General features: G+C 35.9%; 1 long non-coding RNA gene across 2 annotated transcripts; it reads right to left on the bottom strand.

The window, feature by feature from the left end:
- Positions 1-352: 352 nt before the first annotated feature.
- LOC131436913 (uncharacterized) lies at positions 353-1,744 on the bottom strand. Of its 2 annotated transcripts, none has more exons than XR_009230677.1 (3): positions 1,582-1,744; positions 1,164-1,521; positions 353-1,111 (listed from the first exon to the last, which is right to left on the bottom strand). It is a non-coding gene; the product is annotated as an uncharacterized LOC131436913 (long non-coding RNA). The 2 variants fall into 2 exon arrangements; XR_009230676.1 differs by having other exon boundaries at positions 1,164-1,530; positions 1,582-1,743.
- Positions 1,745-12,889: the final 11,145 nt, after the last annotated feature.

Genomic DNA, 12,889 nt, shown 5'->3' with positions numbered 1-12,889 from the left:
TCATTTCCATTTCATTGATGTCTCTCTCGTACCGCAATTGATTTCGAAGTAGGCATTTTTGCAAAGGAGTACTGCGGAATTCTTTCAAAGTGGTATAACAATATCTTGAGAAATACTCCTGGGTTGAAAAATTCTCCGACAATCCAGCACTTTGGTGTGTACCAAGATTATCTCCTAGAATTGCATACAAAGCACCCCGTACCAAGGGGCAAATCACTCTAAACTTTGTCTGAACTCGAACAACTTTTACCGGGAGTAAAAAAGTTTGACAGGGATCTCGCTGGATTAAAATGGGATTAGAAAAGTTTAGCCGAGATCATTATTTTGACATAAGAAGCTGTCAACGTAGTATTTGTTTTTTTTTCTGTTTTTTTTTCTTTATGCAACTGCTCAACGCAGGTCAATTTATTTAAAATTGTTGTCTTGTTTTAAGTAAAAGTTATTGTATTTCATTACACGAACTCCCAATAGACAGAATAAGTTAGTTTACCTTACATCATAATTATAATTGCGCTAAATTTCCAATAAAATTTGTAAACGTAGAAAATTGATGTTATTACCAGAAGAGAAAATAAACACAAGAAATCTACCTTTGGTTCTTTTGACCCATTGGGAATGATTATATCGATTTCATTATAAATGGTCTTTGCATTTCCGATGTAGTAATACACAATCTAAATAAAAAATTTATTGTATCCAACACAGTAACAATAGAACACCGTTAGTAGGAGGATTAGTTGTACAACTCTCCACACTCAGCGAGAATGCCTCAACGGGTCTATGTATATTTACTAAACCTCATTTGTACATTTACTAAACCTCAGGAATCTTATTATTATTATTACTGTAACATATGTATGTTGCTGCTTCTAAATATGTTGATTGCTGTTGAACTGCAATCCTCATAGAACTTCGGCTGTGGAATTGCATTGTTACCATCCATGTTTTAAACAGGGACACCGTTTCCTTAACCAAATCGGCGGGTAATTCTGTAGGAATATCGAGTACATCTGTGTGAGAGATGAAGCTTGTCCAGCTACTTACTTTTGTGTTTGGTACATCTGCTATGATCCGCTTGGTTATTCGGGTACGAAATGCTGGCTGATTGTATCTGCAAATAGTTTATAGTTTAGATCAAAGTTGAGTCAAAGTCAAAGTCTTACTATTGAAATCCGAGACAGTTGTCGTATTCGTAATATTTCTGAACATGATTGAAATCACTACTACAGGGAAACACTAGACCGTCAACTGCGTCTCGTCTCGTTGTCCCACTGAGCTTGATGATTGAATTGCATCAGCAGTGATAGAAAATTATACCACGATGTCCAATTTGTTCCAAGTTGTTGCCGTTGTATATTTATTCTCCTTCCGCGATGACGATTGATTCCAGCATCGTTATTAGAATGATTCTACCGGATCAGATGTCGGTGGGAGTCGCTTGATATGGCTTCACGAACTGTTCCAGGAATTGCTACCTTTTATTCAAAACACAGTCGATATTTCGAAATCGGGTTTTTTTTTCTTCAAGAGCTCGAATGACAGATGTACTTTTTTACCATATTACCATATTTATATATTTACCTGAGAAAGCATCTTAAAAACGTTCTTTGTTTACTTGCCATACACTTTATTTTGCGAGCTCGAATGACAGATACACTTCAAACAAGATTAGGCAAAACTAGGTTGGATTAGTTTAAAATTACCCAAACTTATCTAGACTAGTTGGGATTAATTGAGATTAGAGAAGATTATTTTGGAATGAAATGAGTTTATTAGTATGAGATTGTCTAGAGTTTAGAGTGATTTGCCCCTTGCCCCGTACAATACGCGGTGAGCCATGAACTGCAACAGTTATTCCGAGTGTTTCAAGTTGCATGAGATCCTGTATTAAAATCTTGAAAATGTTCTCTGCCGTATATTCTAGTAGATCTTTCTCTAGACAAAGTATTGCTAAAAACATGTTTTCAGTGCTAGCACGTGTTGAAGGATGTGTATTTGCTATTGTGTAATAAACATCGACAATTTTATGTCTTCTTTTAGCGTCACCTATTGGATTCACAGTTCCGAATGTGTCCTGATACAAAAGTATTGAAATCACGTTTTTCTGTTGACAAAATTTTCTTTTTTTGTAACTTAAACCACAGACTAACAGACAGGACACTCAAATTAGATTCTTCAATCATTTTAACGGTCATTTCGAATATTCCTTTAGTTGGGATTGTACTCGCATATGTTATGATGGCGCCACGTTACCCTATCAAATACATCGTGTCTGTCATCTAGACTGTGTTTATTTTTTTCATTTACCAACCGAGTTGCCATTCATACAGAATTACCTGTAATGTATTGATTTGTATACCTCCATGCGAATTTCATGCAGGATACAGATTAATTACATATTGCCAAAACTATATACAGAATTGTGCCTACTTCTCATTCTACAACGCAATACAAAATCGAACCCGTTTTGTTACAATATTTACTTGCTTCTGGTCTGCCGTCACTTAATTTCGGGTGAAAATTACCAACACAATCAAAAATAGTCTAGATGAACAACGTTAAGAAAAATAAATGTTTACTTTCCAACATCGCTAAAAAAAGTTAAATATATTATCAACGTAATCCAATAATTTATTGTGACGATTCATTTTCAAATATTTCGATAAAATCAGGCAACCCTGCAAGCAGCTGATCGGTGTTGACAAACGAGGGGAAACCAACTAGTAAAAAAACTTTTTCGTAACACAAGGGGTGTACCGATAGTAAATAGTTCGCGCAGTACAATATAGGTGGAACTAGTGCATCACAGAAAATGATTTTTATAAGAATTTACTCATACTGTCATGTCTGTTAGTCTGTGCTAGTGCATCACAGAAAATGATTTTTATAAGAATTTACTCATACTGTCATGTCTGTTAGTCTGTGCTTAAACCATCAGTGAAGCTTGACATGAATCCGGATATTTTTCTTTTTTTCCGAAAAAATGTAATCATACTAGTTTCAACTTCTAAAATTAATTTCAAGGTTTCAAGAATGGGCACATAATAAAAAAAACTTTCCTTCCCTTTGTTGTTTAATCCTACACTCAAATAAAAATTCACGTTCGATTCACTTGAAAAATCACGTAGAATGGTTTCAAATGTCAAATTGAATATTTTACGTGACTAAAATGAATGTTATACGAACATCCCCTAAAATGAATAGAGTCATCACATAAAGTTTACGTGAATTGACCAAACGTCAAACAATCTACGTGAATTTCCAGTGTGAAAAACTCGATTTTGAAAATGGCGAGCAGTGGCCCTCGAAGTGTAAGTAGTGTAAATATTTGCGAGAAAAGTTATTTAATTACAATTTTTTACTCCATAGACCGGACCATTCCAGTATGAAAGTTTCCATGTGTTCAACTGGACCGAGTGCCTGCGTGAGTCCGGAAGTTTACCCCCTCCTGCGAATGCTTCAAACAGGCCGTCGGTATGAAGATAGAGACACTGGAACCATGTAATGCAACTTCAACCTGCATCGGTAGTGTTGTGGGAGTTCTTGGATCACGACTTCGGCTTCGGTTGGATGGCAGTGACAACATAAACGATTTCTGGAGGCTTGTCGATTTGAGATACCACGACGTTATTAGTTGCTTTTTAAGCCATTGGAATTGTATGACAATTTTCTGAAATAAATGTTTTATATTTCATGGCATTTTTCATTTCATAAATTTATATAAAAATCTGGAATCTCCCTTTTGACTTCAACCAATATATAAAATAGTAATTTTCTGGTATCTAAATTTGATATGAACTGATAGATAAATGTGATATGAACAGTACATTACATTTTACCTATGAAACACGTAACTTTTACTGGATTATGCATTAAACAGCTTTTAAATGCCAGTCCATTAAAACCTGCGTGAAAAGTAGGGTGGAAAATATTCACATAACTTTTCACGTAACTATAATATGATTATTATTTTGAGTGTAGATGCACCTTAACGGGATCTACATATCTGAAATTTTGTCGAAAATATTTTTTGCGCATGTAATCCGAACGAAATATTCCACCTTTTTCATTTAACAAAACAGTGTTTAATTCTAAGGTACTGAAACAGGATAGAATTTCTTTTGATTCGAATTTTTACAGATTCAGCTTGTCAGCAAGTTCTTCTATAGTTTCACTATTGTGAATATGTTGTATGGAAGATAATTCATGCAGGTGTTCTACAATATTCTGTAGAGCTTCATTCGATACATGATGCTTTGATAAAAGAATCAAAAATTTGATAAAAGAATCAAAGAATTATCCAGTTTAACATCGCTGCTTCCATCAGCACTGTCTACAATTGTTAATTGAAGAGCTGGCGGTTCAGTCAATCTATCCAATTTTCCATTGATAGTGCTGGAACGGTCTGAATTATGGACTATTGGATTGTGGTAATACATATTGTGGATCCATAAACTATTTTTGGTCATAAATCGCTTTGCTCTGCATTACAAGGGGCAAGAAACAGTTTCCCCTAGGGATAAGTGATCTTTGAGATGTCTAGACATTGTCTTGAAACAATTTTAGGAGAAGTATAGATGTGCATTAATTTCAACGTGTTAATAAATCCAAGCGTGTAATAACATGCATTTCATAGGACAGAATTTTACGCGAACAGAATTACATAGACGTTCTCATGCTTGATATTACATTATTTGATGGAAATTTTTTACTATATAATTTCGATTGTGATATTATGTCGATTTGCATACAAGATTCAATCAATTTGATGTTCATTAATTCAGTACGTTGTTTTGTTGTAATAATAGAAGATTAAGGTATTATCGCTTTTGAAAAATGCAATATTGTCTCCAATTAACGATTACGTCTTTATTTCAAGCACATTAGTAGAAACTACATCGAGGATTATTACAACTTTTTTTGCTGTGCAGAACGTTTACCTCTAACAGATATTTGTCCAAACAATTCTCCAAATCTGGACATTGAATGCAACAACGACTACAATGAAATAAACGAAGCATGTGAAAGGACCGCTCCGTCTATCAGTCATTTTCTTCTTCATTGGCAATTTGTCGGTTAGCAGCAGATGTCTCTGTACCACAAGTCAAGATTACAGAAATGATTGATATTTTCAAAATGATTATGGAAATGCTCGCAGAACATTTCACTTGTATAACTAGACAATTTCTCGAGACTTTATTTGTAGACCAATCTTTAGACATCGTTCAAGGTTTTCTGGACAGCTTCAATATACCACGGGTAAGAAGTGGAAGCAGTTTTTAAAGCGAATCGCTGTGGATATTCCAGAACCGGTAAAAAACATGCTAACTACTCGTAGTGATATTCAGCATGTTAATGGAATCAATTAAAAAGTAAAAATTATTGAGACTTTTATGTACATTCCCGTGATCGATACACTGAAGTTAATTTTTCGAAATTCTGTTAGTCGAAGGCTTTTGACCGAAGAACAATATCATTTGCTACGCATACCCACTGTAAAGGAATACACCACCTTTAGAACCGGTGAAACATACAACTCCAGCCAATACTTTAAGGATTTCCCAAATGCAATTAGACTTATAGCACAGACTAACAGACATGACAGTATGAGTAAATTCTTATAAAAATATTTTTTCGTGATGCACTAGTTCCACCTATATTGTACTGCGCGAACTATTTACTATCTGGACACCCCTTGTGTTATGTGAAGGTTTTTTAACTAGTTGGTTTCCCCTCGTTTGTCAACACCGATCAGCTGCTTGCAGGGATGCCTGATTTCATCAAAATATTTGAAAATGAATCGTCACAATAAATTATTGGATTACGTTGATAATATATTGAACTTTTTCGCGATGTTGAAAGGTAACCGTTTATTTGACTCAACGTTGTTCATCTAGACTATTTTTTATTGTGTTGGTAGTTTTCACTCGAAATTAAGTGGCGGCAGACCAGAAGCAAGTAAATATGGTAACAAAACGGGTTCGATTTTGTATTGCGTTGGAGGATGAGAAGTAGGCACAATTATGTATATAGTTTTGGCAATGTGTATTAAATCTGAGTCCTGCATGAAATTCGCATGGACGTATACAAATCAATACATTACAGGTAATTCTGTTTGAACGGCAACTCTGTTGGTAAATGAAAAAAATAAACACAGTCTAGATGACAGACAGGATATTTTTGATAGGGTAAGGTGGCGCCATCATGACACATGTGAGTACTGTCCCAAATAAAGGAATATTCGAAATGACCGTTAAAATCATTGAAGAATCTAATTTGAGTGTCCTGTCTGTTAGTCTGTGCTTATAGTATGATCACATTAGCGCTGATATCAAGTGATATACGGATATACTTGATATCCGATGATATCATGTGCGATATCACTTGATATCCCATACAATTTTATGTCAACGCGTATCACCATTTTGGCATGATATCCGGGATATCATGTACGATATCATGTCGAGTTGTCAAAAATCGCTACTAGCAACACGGATAATGACATTGAACGTACTCATTTATAAACGTCACTTTGAGAGTGACAATAAACAATCATTATAATTTAAAATTTTTCAACGAATACTGGGGTTCGGAAACCATTAATTGCAAGACTTCAATTATTGATTGAATTGTAGGAGAGAAAAGCAATATTATTGATCTTACTCTTAATGGGAACATTCAATATGACAACTTGATTGTCAAACGATATCATTTCGATCATATGTGAACACTTCGACATGATTTGGATATCATCTCGGTATATCAAGTGATATCAGCGCTAATGTGAATATGGTATTAGCATTTACCAAGACGATGTTGAGCTAGGAAATGCACTAAGTACTCGGGCTGGTATCAACAAAGTATCAGTATTTGATTTCAAAATCCAGAATATGTCTGAAAAATGGAACAGCTCACCATGCTCAATTTTTCCTCTTCTTTACTGTACCTCCGTTGATGTTAAAAAACACGGTTATAATAAAATTTTAAGACCATTAATAAACGATTTGAAGCGACTTGAACTTGTAATAACCATTCAGTACGGATCAGATGAATTTATTTTGCGAGCCACTGTAACAATGGTTTGTGGTGACACCCTTGCGGCGCATGACGTTTTTGGGTTAATGGTACCAACCGCAAAATACTTTTGCAGATTATGTACAATTCCACGCAACATGTTCCATGAAAATCCGTTCCAAAAATTTTCTGCACGCACTAAAGAGTGGTACGATTCCAACATTTACGAGCATTTTCTTCTGCGCACGACTCGAGATTTTTTATGAGCGCACGAGATTTTTTATGAGCGCAGCTTGTGTGCTATGTGAGCCACAGTAAAAGCTGCTGTTATAATTATTTTTTCGTGCCTAGAGCGGTTCGTGCGACTTGTGTCCTATCCTAAAGGAAGAGATGAAGAGGATGAAAATAACGTACAAACCGGTCGTAGAACACATGAAGCGAACCGTCAGAAGGCTGGCTGCATTCCGGCTGCTGTCAAAATTGTCCAGGCAAAATTGCGTCATTATCTCGCCGTACGTGTCTTGTTTATTTCCCTCCACTTTCCTTTATTTTTTATTCGACTTCATTTGATATTCGTCAATCCCGCATGTACATACAAAAAACGAATCTTGAGACAAGGTAAATAAGATTGAAATATGTGTATGTTTTGTAGCGAGAGAGCAAAGTTATTGACAATAACATTTTCCATAATTAGTATATATTAGGAGGGCAATAACTTATTGCCTTTGATATGTACTTTTCATTGAATAAATTAAACCAAGACACTAAAAATATAGAACCGATTCAAAACGGTTCAGCCAATCTTGTATGGCAAGAATCCGACAGAAAATAACCCGTAATAACCGTTAGGCGAAATTCTCTGCCGGAGACGGTTGTTGCATTGTTGCCAGATTTTTGCCGGAATTCTGGCAGAATTCCGGCCGTCTGAAGGGAGATCTGCCCGCTGCGTAAAAGTGGGCCTCTGCATACATGGGATTTCATTTGCCATCAGTTTCCTCATTAGTATCAATTAGCAAAAAAAATACTTTCAGTATTGGGGACCTCAGTACCATCCGAACGCCTATTTTCATTAGCAGTAGGATAATGTGCCAAGCAACAATTCGAATGTCTAATGGTTTTGATTATAATTTATAGGAGTTTTGTATTTGATTTTTCAATCACTATGACAACTACAATAAGTGTCTCTCTTGACAAGTAATATCATAGTTTTCAAAACTTCTATAAACCCTTTACCTAGACTAACAACTGGACTAAAAATAAAACAATTTGCACTGGAATGCAAACACTCCTAATATTGCTTTCAAACATTTTCCTTAAAACATTATCAGTTGAATTCTTTCATAAATCTAGTTTGGTGTGTGTGCGTATTCATTGGATGACAGTTTCACTCAGAGCAAATTTGAGGGTTCTAAAGTACATTTATGACATATCATGGCCGTCAATATTATGTCCTATACCATAGCATTTATTGACATCAAATAAACCTCGAAATTAAAAAGCGAGGAAATATGATCGACTTTCATGATTCATTTTCAAAACGTATGCACAAGTTTTATCGCCACGAAATAGTTTATACAAAAATGACGATGAATCACAAAAAATAATTTTCATAAATCATGGAGATTTTCGCAAAAACTACATTCATTTCAAGGCGATTAGTTATAATTCTTATTTTTATCCATACATTCACGATAGAAAATCAAAGCGCACGTTTTTTACGTTCGGAAAAGCCTCAAACTCGTAATTAAAATATATTATATTCTTACTGATTGCATTCAAAGCAGACATGACACAAACTTTGTCAAGAAAAATATCATCAAAACGACAGTTTATTCATAGCGGAATTCATTCCATCCGAATAAATTTTATGTTGATCATAAAGATGGTTTCATTTTCATTTTTTAAAATTTTCTTGAATTTGGAGTTTTAACGTAGGTTTAGGCTGATTCTTCACTTTGCTTTATAAACCTTATGAAGAATGGTCCACTTGGCAGGAACATGCCATTGAAGAAACACACTTAAGGTAGCGCTTCGCCGTGGTCAGGTCGAAGCAAGACAACTCACTGCCTCCTCTTGCTTTGTCGCCGAAATTTCACCCTAAATTGCAAATTTCTAAAATACTAACCCGATTCACGAAAAATCAAAAACATACGATTGTAGGTAAATGATTTTACTATGCATTTGGCGAAAAATATCAGTTAGAAAGCTTTTCTTTCGCGAGATTTCGTGCGAGTTTTGTTAAAATTTGGTTTTCTTTTTTCCTTTTCTCGCTATAAACAACTCGCATATGTAGGGATGTGCTACGTTTTCAACAAAGCGTCAAAGCTAGTAGCGATGAAAATCTTTACTGATTTCTGGTTCTACTGAAACATGAATAGAAATTATTTTACAAAGTAGTAACACTTACTTACATTTTCTACTCATCTATATTCAACGTTTACGCAGAGAGAACGGACAACGAAAACAAAAGAAATGTTGTTAGCGTCTACCGCATGTAGCATTTTGCACACCCCAATGCATGCGTTGACATTGTGTGCGTGCGAAAGAATAAGGAAAAACTCATTTATTTTTATAACTCGCACGAAATCTTTCGATAAAAATGTTTATCAGGCACAATTTATATACGAATCGATAGAAAAATTAATTATCTAGAATCGTATGTTCTTGGAATTTCCGTTTTCTTCCCCGTTTTCTCACAATTTTGGGTAAAGTGCGTGAAACCCCGGGATAGGCAGCGAACTCCCGTGACCACGGCGAAGCGCTACCTTAATCAATAGAAGAAACACACACCATCATAGAAGAAACACACTTAATCAACCAAGAAGTGAGATGATACCGTTTTTAATAACTCCGCAAGCGCAAACTTGTTTGATAAAACTCATCTATAGCTCGTTGGAAAGGTATTCTCGCGAGGTATTGAAATATAAAAAAAGTTCTTGATCAATTTCAAAAGATATTTTCAAATAGCTGAAATTGTCTGTAACTCAAAAGGTGAACAAAGGATTTCAAAACCAATCAACAGCGTTTTGGCTCTTTGGGGAGGACCTTATTTTATGACTAGTTTGATCAAAATCGGCCTAGATTGCATTTTCGATCGATACCGATACCGATACTAAGTATCGATACTTTTTCCTATTGAACAATCCGATCAGCGTGGTCACCACGAGATAGCGTTATGGTGATTGTTTTGACATATCCCATGTATTTAGAAAAAATTTTGACGAATTTTTCAATTTACTTGAGTTTAAAAGAATGCAGTTGGCAAAACCTTACAAATATGGGTAAGAAAACGATTATTCACGTGTTATCATCAAATATATGATTTCAAATAGTCCTATACTCTTGACAATCTCGGATGAAATTTGAAATTTTCAGTTCACATACAGATTTGATTTAGATGGTAAAACATGAGTAAATAGACTAGTCAAAAAACTTTTGATCATAATTTATCATTTAATCTCAAAATCCAACCAAAAAAACAAAGAATATCCCAGATATGAAAACAGTACCCTACCTCACTTCTTCGAATTTGGTATTTCATGTTACGATTTCTCCATAAATATCGATCAAACATACCACGGAAAGTTACTGAATCATTAATGATCGATTTTTTTACCAAATTTTCACACGTTTTTGTATGTTAGTATTCGATTCATAAGAAAAAAAACCCTGCATTTTGTTCGAATTTTCAAGCAAAATCTGAAAAGTATCACCATCGCTTAGGTCAAAGCTCGCCACTCGGGCAGCGCAGCGATCGCAAAAGAGTTGGCTGGATTCTTCAATTGGCATATTGTCGAAAAACTTAAATGTAGAGGCGCTGCTTGTTTAGAGATGATACTTTCAGCAAGAGCTGTCAAATCGGTAAGAAAATCTCTAATTACTCCACCTTGTCAACGATTTCTTATGAAAACGGGCAAATTTATTTGAAAAATCATAGTAGAAGTTGAAGAAAAAGTTTTTACTTTGAGGTGGTGTTACGGACCAGTTTAGTAATGCAATTATATCAGTTTAGTAATGCAATTATATCAATTTAGTAATGCAATTATATCAGTTTAATAATTCAATTATATCAGTTGTAATTAAACCACAGGGATTTATCCGATGGCCCAAAGAGTGGGTCTAGACATTGTAAAGTATTAAGAAAATAATGAACAAAACTAAACCGCTCTTAAAGCGGTTGTAGTACCTCAATAAAGCAGGTATAGATTTATGATTTGTGTGCAAGCCGAGACAAGCCGCTCTTTGAGCGGGTCTAGGGCCAAATATAGGAATTTCCACATTTAGAGCAATAAAATCTTTCCGCTCAGCTTTCGATAAGGACTAAAATATGTACACAAACAGCATCGGTCTGAGCCGCGCACCAGGATGTATGAAGTAAATAATACCTTTGTAAACAAGCAGGTAAAACTAGATGCGCGCGCTGACATAGCTAGATATCAGTGTGAGTTAGGATCCCGCAATGGGATAGAAAGGGAAAACCGAGAATGTTGCGGTTAATGTCGCGCAACATTTATATTTGTTGTAAGGAAAATACTTGTATATATAGTTAAGATTTTGTTAAAATAAATCACTTGCAATTCACTACAGTCAGGGGGAAATTGTTACTCATCCGAAAACAGCCCAAGTGGAATAGATTTCAAGGTGGATAGACCGCTACGAGAGCTATCCGGCTGCGAAACAATTACACTAGGCTTCATCCAGATACCCCTTAGTAACATTGGTGGCCCCAAGAGGAGCCAAGAAAAAACTGGTCTCTATCGCCAGTAACATTGGTGGCTGCAGGAAGGAATCTCTGCGGTCAATAACATTGGTGACTCTAGAAAAGAGTCTCGCCAATAACATTGGTGGCTCCAGTGAGGAGCCAAGGAAAATTAGTTTCTTCCCCCAATAACATTGGTGGCTCCAGAGAGGAGCCAAGAGGAGCCGGTCTCTCCAATAACATTGGTGTCCTCCAGAGAGGACGAGAACTCACATTATCAGCACGATAGAAGGCTTACGTTAGCAACGAAAGGAAATCTCGTGAACTAAACACAGCTGGAAAATGATGTTCACGACATATCGACCGAACCCCCATGGCAGTTGCCGTCTGTGTACGGCAGCTGATAAAAAAGAAGCCATGATCGCATGCGACGAATGCGATCGATGGTTCCATCTGAAGTGTGTGAAACTTTCAATTTCACCACCAGAGGAAGAAAGATGGATATGCCCTAAATGTTTAGACGCAGAAAGGGAGCTTATTCAATTGAAAACACAACAAAAACAATCGTTAAATAACAAAAACAATCGTTAAAAGCAATGAAAGGAAATCTCGTGAACTAAATACAGCTGGAAAATTATGTTCACGACATATCGACCGAACCCCCATGGCAGTTGCCGTCTGTGTACGGCAGCTGATAAAAAAGAAGCCATGATCGCATGCGACGAATGCGATCGATGGTTCCATCTGAAGTGTGTGAAACTTTCAATTTCACCACCAGAGGAAGAAAGATGGATATGCCCTAAATGTTTAGACGCAGAAAGGGAGCTTATTCAATTGAAAACACAACAAAAACAATCGTTAAATAAAGACGTCATCCAGGAAATACATCGGGAAAATAGAATTGCGATGGAATCAGGAATCAGGAATCAGAACAAATTGGCTCAAATGGCACGTTCCCCTTGATATTTGGAGATTTGTGCCTTGCCATCAATTTGTTTTTAGCATCATTTTCCCGATATATAAGAGGGAAGGATTGAAAGGAAATGGTAAGGGTTGGACTAGGAGGATGGGAAAAATTGACGACACAAAAACACATAAAAGCAGAAGTAAATTCTGCACCCCTAAGGGATGCTGAACAATCTGCTAAGGATCACATTTAGTGGAAGCAGAAGGAAA

This window comes from Malaya genurostris, chromosome 3 (assembly GCF_030247185.1).
Source record: "Malaya genurostris strain Urasoe2022 chromosome 3, Malgen_1.1, whole genome shotgun sequence".
Lineage (NCBI taxonomy): Eukaryota > Metazoa > Arthropoda > Insecta > Diptera > Culicidae > Malaya > Malaya genurostris.
The sequence above is the reverse complement of the archived record's forward strand: the minus strand, read 5'-3'. Positions and strand labels throughout refer to the sequence as shown.